General features: G+C 47.6%; 1 pseudogene; it reads left to right on the top strand.

Annotated features, from left to right (window-relative positions):
* Positions 1–312: 312 nt before the first annotated feature.
* On the top strand, positions 313–1624 carry LOC138498712 (zinc finger protein 271-like; annotated as a pseudogene).
* Positions 1625–6058: the final 4434 nt, after the last annotated feature.

Here is a 6058-nt window from a genome sequence, read left to right as displayed (position 1 = left end):
AGATTGGGCTGACAGTCTGAAAGCCCCCCCCCCTTCTTAATTCATGCACTCACTGGTAATTATTTCTCATTTACAGGTGCATAGCAGCCAGCGATAACTGCAACAGCTCTTGCAGCAAAGTACAGCACTAGGAGTCGATGGCCAGAGAGTGATGAAACATCACTCTGATGTTCGATGCATTGGAGCATTCATTCTGTACAGCATCTTTGCTCTGAGCCTGCATCTGTGATCCCATCAGAGGATCTTTACTGAAAGACACAGAACCAATACAAGAGCGTTGAGTTCAAAAAGGCATCACCCAAAGCTCACACTTGTACAAATATCACACCATCCTGCTGGGTAAACTATGCAATATACTGAGTTTGAGAAAACCTTGATTCATGGCTCCCACCTGTCCAGGAATCTTATGCTGCAGACTGGGGAGAAACCACACCAGTGCACGGAGTGTGAGAAAAGCTTCAGTCATAGCTCTGATCTGTCCAAACATCTGATGCTGCAGACTGTGGGGAAACCACACCAGTGTACAGAGTGCAAGAAAAGCTTCAGTCATAGCTCTGCTCTGTCCAAACATCTGATGCTGCACACTGTGGAGAAACCACACCAGTGCACGGAGTGCGGGAAAAGCTTCAGTCATAGCTCTGATCTGTCCAAACATCTGATGTTGCATACAGGAGAGAAACCGTACCAGTGCACGGAGTGTGGGAAAATCTTCACTCGGACCTCTCATCTGTTATCACATCAGAGGATCCATACTGGGGTGAAGCCATACCAGTGCACGGAGTGCAAAAAAAGCTTCACTCAGAGCTCCAATCTGTCCACGCATCAGAGGATCCATACTGGAGAAAAAGCATACCAGTGTACAGAGTGCAAGAAAAGCTTCAGTCAGAGCTCTACACTGTCCAGGCATCTGATGCTGCATACCGGGGAGAAACCATACCAGTGCACAGAGTGCAATGAAAGCTTCACTCAGACCTTTCAACTGTTATCACATCAGAGGATCCTTACTGCAGTGAAGCCATATCAGTGCACGGAGTGCAAGAAAAGCTTCAGTCATAGCTCCAATCTGTCCATGCATCAGAGGATTCATACTGGAGAGAAACCCTACCAGTGGCCGGAGTGCAGGAAAAGCTTCAGGCATAGCTCTGATCTGTCCACACATCTGATGCTGCACACTGGGGAGAAACACACCAGTGCACGGAGTGTGGGAAAAGCTTTACTAAAAATTCTAACCTGTTAGCACATCAGAGGATCCATACTGGAGTAAAACCATACCAGTGCACAGAGTGCAAGAAAAGCTTCACTCACAAGTCCAATCTGTCCATGCATCAGAGGATCCATACTGAGGTGAAACCCTACCAGTGCACGGAGTGCGAGAAAAGCTTCAGTCAGATCTCTCATCTGTTATCACACCAGTGGATCCATACTGGAGTGAAGCCATACCAGTGCACAGAGTGCAAGAAAAGCTTCACTCAGAGTTCCTATCTGTCCACACATCAGAGGATTCATACTGGAGGGAAGCCATACCAGTGCACAGAGTGCGAGAAAGGCTTCAGTCAGATCTCTCATCTGTTATCACATCAGAGGATTCATACTGGAGCGAAACTAAACCAGTGAATGGTGTGAAAGGAAATCTTCACTCTGAGCTCTGGCCTTCACAGGTTCTATATTGGCAAGAGACCGTACCCGTGCACGAAGTGTGAGGAATGCTTCAGTACTAGTTCTCCTCTCTCGAGGCATCAGATGCAGCATACTGGGGGAGAAACTGTAACAGCACACAAAATGCATGCAGAGCTTCACTCAGGCCTCTGTTCTGCAAAAACATCATATGCTCTACATTGGCAGGAAACTGAACCAGTGCACAAGAAAAACTTTGCTCAGAAGTCTGATTTGGACGCCATTAGATGATCCATTCAAGTGAGAAATTCTGAGCTGTGGCTTCTACAAACATTAGCAAACAAGCCTCTGAGGTGGGATATAGGCCGTCATCAGAAGATCCATTCAGGGGTGAGACATAGGTCACCTGTAAACACAGAGGTCCCAGGTGTAAAGACTGGAGGGTTTATATGTACTTCAGCCCTCTATATGGCAGAGCAGAGGCACAGAGCACCTCAGCCAAAGTTCTCTATATGGTAGCTATGGATGAGCAACCAAGGCTTTAGCTCTCAGGAGGTGATGCAGGCTGGTACTTAAGTAGAGTGAGTCCCCAAGCCCCCACAAAGGAATGTCCAAACACTGTGTTATGGGCTAACATAGTTCTTTATATATAAATAAGGTTCAGAGATATATACACAATTGAATAACACACTTTGTACTTTGGTAATTCTAAAATGACAAATATGTACAGTTTAGGCTTTAGATTCCTTTAAAATGCATCAAGCGCTGGCAGTTATAATGGAGCATATAAATCATGCAGCAAGGTGTATCAACATAGATAATAAGGAAAGAAGGAAGGCAGCTTAAGCATTGGCAGAATGCTTTCTTTAGATATAGAGACACAATTCTGAGTGAGGATCCCCCCACCTTGACAACCTGTAATAAAAGTATTAACTAGCCCAGTCCATAAGTGCTTAATAAGTCTTGCTTCCTGGTCAAAAAAGTTTAACCACCCCAATGTACCTGTAGCGGAAGAGTCACTCCGACGGTTTGTTGATGGTGTCCCTCGAGGGTGGACTCCCTTTAAAACAGGAGCCACGGGGCATCGAGATCCTCGAAGAAAAGTGATGTTGTAGCTTCGACCTTCCCAGTGCTCTTCGAAGATCGATCGTGGAAGTCCTGGGAAGATGGGGCGTGCGGTCAACCTCGATGCAAAGTGTTTGGTGCCGCAAATCAGACTCGGTGATGGCTGCAGGCCCGGGTGTCGGCGTTGCGCTTGGCGGTCCTCTGGCCTGTCTGTGCTGCAGCCGCAGCACGTACTTTGGGATAGCTCCAGCAATCGGGATTCGACCACGGCTGGACCTCGGATCTTCACTCTGCCAGTGTCCTTGGGATGTGTTAGTCGGCTTCAGGTGGCGGGAAACCCACTGGCTGACTTTCCGCGGCGGCCGACGACCTTGACTTTCTCCAGCGGGACGTGGTCAACTGTGATGGCAAAGGAGCCCTCTGTCAAATGTTCTTAGGCAAAGTGGAGCTTTCGGCTCTGGGCGTCGAGCAGCACAGCATCAAGGTTTCCCCACTTCTGGATGACATGCTTCGACTGGCTTCCAGCAGTCACAGCGTTCTTTTGCACCCCGGTTGACGTCAGTGGACTTCAATGGCCTCGATGTACAGGCGCTCTCTTTGGGATTCACGGCAGACCCCTACTCCAGACGTCAGACTGACAGAACTGGCTTCCACTGTGCCTCGATGAAGAACAGCAGTATTGCACGATGGTCCCTCATAGCTTGGGAAGAGGTCCTCAAGATAGGTTATCTCTTGGATCAGTCTTCAACAGACTCAACAGCTTTTAGATGTTGTTGTAGGAAATGCAGCAGCAATCTTCTTCTTCCAACTGGGCTTCAAGTATGAGCTTCAAGTTTCGACTTGAGCTTCTGAACAAATTGGTAAGTGAGAGGCCCACAGATATACAGACCTGTCCCTCATTCACTCTGCCTGAGCCAGGCTCAGTCAGCCAGTCACACAGAAGGACATTCATGCAGGCAGGCAGCCAATCAGGCTCACATGCATTCAGGCCATTCATTTCCACCCAGACACCCATAACAAGGAATGTGGATTGGGGCAAGCACCAGCCTTTCAGCACACCACACTGCATTCATGTAAGTTTCAGGCAGGGCTGTCTCATTCACACTCAGAAACCAGACACCCATAACATAGATTGCATGTTGGTCACGCACTCTATTCACACAGGTTCCACCCAAGGGTGTACCCACCACATACAGTCACTGGGAAGGCTCCAGCCAGTCTGGCCTGGACTTCCCCACAATACCATATATGGTTCATCCACCCAATAGCCAGTCAGGGGAAGGGACAGAGCCAGAGCTTCCCAGGACATTGAGAAAACAAGGTAACAGGCAATAGAAACGAAGAGGCCCCAGGGACCATCTTGCCCTCTATCAGGAATCCACTGATTACTATGGCATGGCCGGGGTATCCCCAAATGGAGGACACTCAGAGCTCCTTGTCACATCAGCATGAAGCTGCCACCAGACAGTACCCTGTTCTATGTGCAACACACAGATACCCAAAAACATACACTAGGGGTACAGGGTTGTACCCCCACCCATGGGTGCCATACGGGTATCCCAGGGGTCATTCTTCACCCCAACCAAAAAGAGGAAGAGCTGCACTGCCAGGGGTCGCAACTGGACTCCTGTGCAGAAAACAATACAGAACACACATGATAAGGGAGTACAGGACAAGGACAGGGAGGCCCTGTCCCTCCAATGCATTTCCAGCATCACACCAGGATGCTCATGAGGAAAGCAATGAGGAGAACACACACAGATAACCTGAACGATTACAATGCAAATAAATCCCTGGTTTGGAAAGCAGGCCGACCTCTGACATGGATCTTGGTTGCTGCAGTGTATGTGTTAAACTATGTATTTATGTATATTATCAATGCATATATAAAGCTTTGTGTCCTGAACAACCTTCTCTCCTGTCATTAAATTGAGTTGCGAATTACTGCTGATTGCCCAGTCTCATTCTGCATAGAAATGTCCATGTTAAGTGTGTAACATGTTTCTCGAGTACAGAAATAACTTTAAAAAATGAATTCATTATTTTGGGTTTGTTTAAAAGATTTAGGATAACAAAAGTCCAACATCTCTAAAAAGATGTGTTTAATAATTTTCTAATTTGATACATATATAAAGAGAGTAACAAGGAATGGACAAATCATTAATATATGATCAATTCTTTGTTTAACTATAACTCACAGTCGAACTTCCATAATTCCTGAATACACCAGTGACGTGCCTTAGATTTCAGGAAAGGTCGGGCATGTTCCACTTCTGGAGGGCAACTAAAGGACTTTGGAAGGACAAACAAACCACATTAAAAAAAGAAACAGACCTCAACTGGTTTGGACTTGCCTTACAGCTGCGCTAGCCTAGTAGTGGACTTGACAGGGCTAGACTTGACTTTATATGGCTGGACTTGGAATGGTTAGGATTACCTTGCCCTTGATATGGCTGGACTCACCGTAATGGGGCTGATCTTCACTTAATATGGCTGAGCTTCTCTTAATAGGGATGGGTTTGCCTTAATATGATATGGCATTTATAACGCACCTGTACACGTGTTTCTAGGCGCGACATGAAAAGGAGGGGGAAACAAAGTAAGGACAAAATAATGATCTTACTAGGCCTTGTATCATTCAGATCGTGCAAGTGTGGGGAAGAGGGAAGGCGAGAAGTGCCAGGGGGAGCGGAAGAGGGAAGTACAGTTAACTCACAAGTGCAGCTAGCGAGTGGCTCATAAGTGTAGACAGAAGGGAATGTAGGGTTGCAGATACAGACCCTTAAGTGCTGGGGAGCCAGGAGGCAGTGCAAGGGCAACTGCACATGCAGGAACCTGGGCCCGAGTTCAGAGGGTGACCAGTGCGCGGAGCAGTCAGGTGCATCAGCAGGGGAGTGGAAGAGAGAAATCGGAAATGAAAAGGAAGGTCTTGAGTTGCTTTCGGAACCAGAGGTCGTGGTGCTCAAGTTTGAGAGAGGTAGGGAGGCTGTTCCAATGGGAGGCCCAAGATGAGGAGATAGATCTGCCCCCAACCCTCTGCTTGGAGAAGCATCTGACCCTCAAAGAGTTGGAGGTGGATGATCGGAAACCTCGAGAAGGATGATGTTTTGGAAGAGAACGTTGGGGGTAAAGAGGTTCTTGGCCCCAGAAAGCCTTGCCTTGGCAGTGCCTTCCTTGATAAGGCTAGGGTTTGCCTTGATAGGGCTAAGCTAACTGTAATAAGGCTCAGCCTGCCTTAATAGAACAGGGATGCCTCAATATGGCTGAGCTTGCCTTGATAGGGTGGGCTTGCCTTTATTTGGTTGGATTCACTTTATTTAACGTGGGCTCACCTTGCTAGGGCTGGGCTTGTCTGGATAGTGCTGAGCTTGCCATGATT

The sequence above is a fragment of the Ambystoma mexicanum genome, chromosome 5q (genome assembly GCF_040938575.1).
Source record: "Ambystoma mexicanum isolate Mex_15411 chromosome 5q, UKY_AmexF1_1, whole genome shotgun sequence".
NCBI lineage: Eukaryota > Metazoa > Chordata > Amphibia > Caudata > Ambystomatidae > Ambystoma > Ambystoma mexicanum.
Note: the sequence above shows the minus strand (reverse complement) of the source record. Positions and strands in the feature narration are given on the sequence as shown.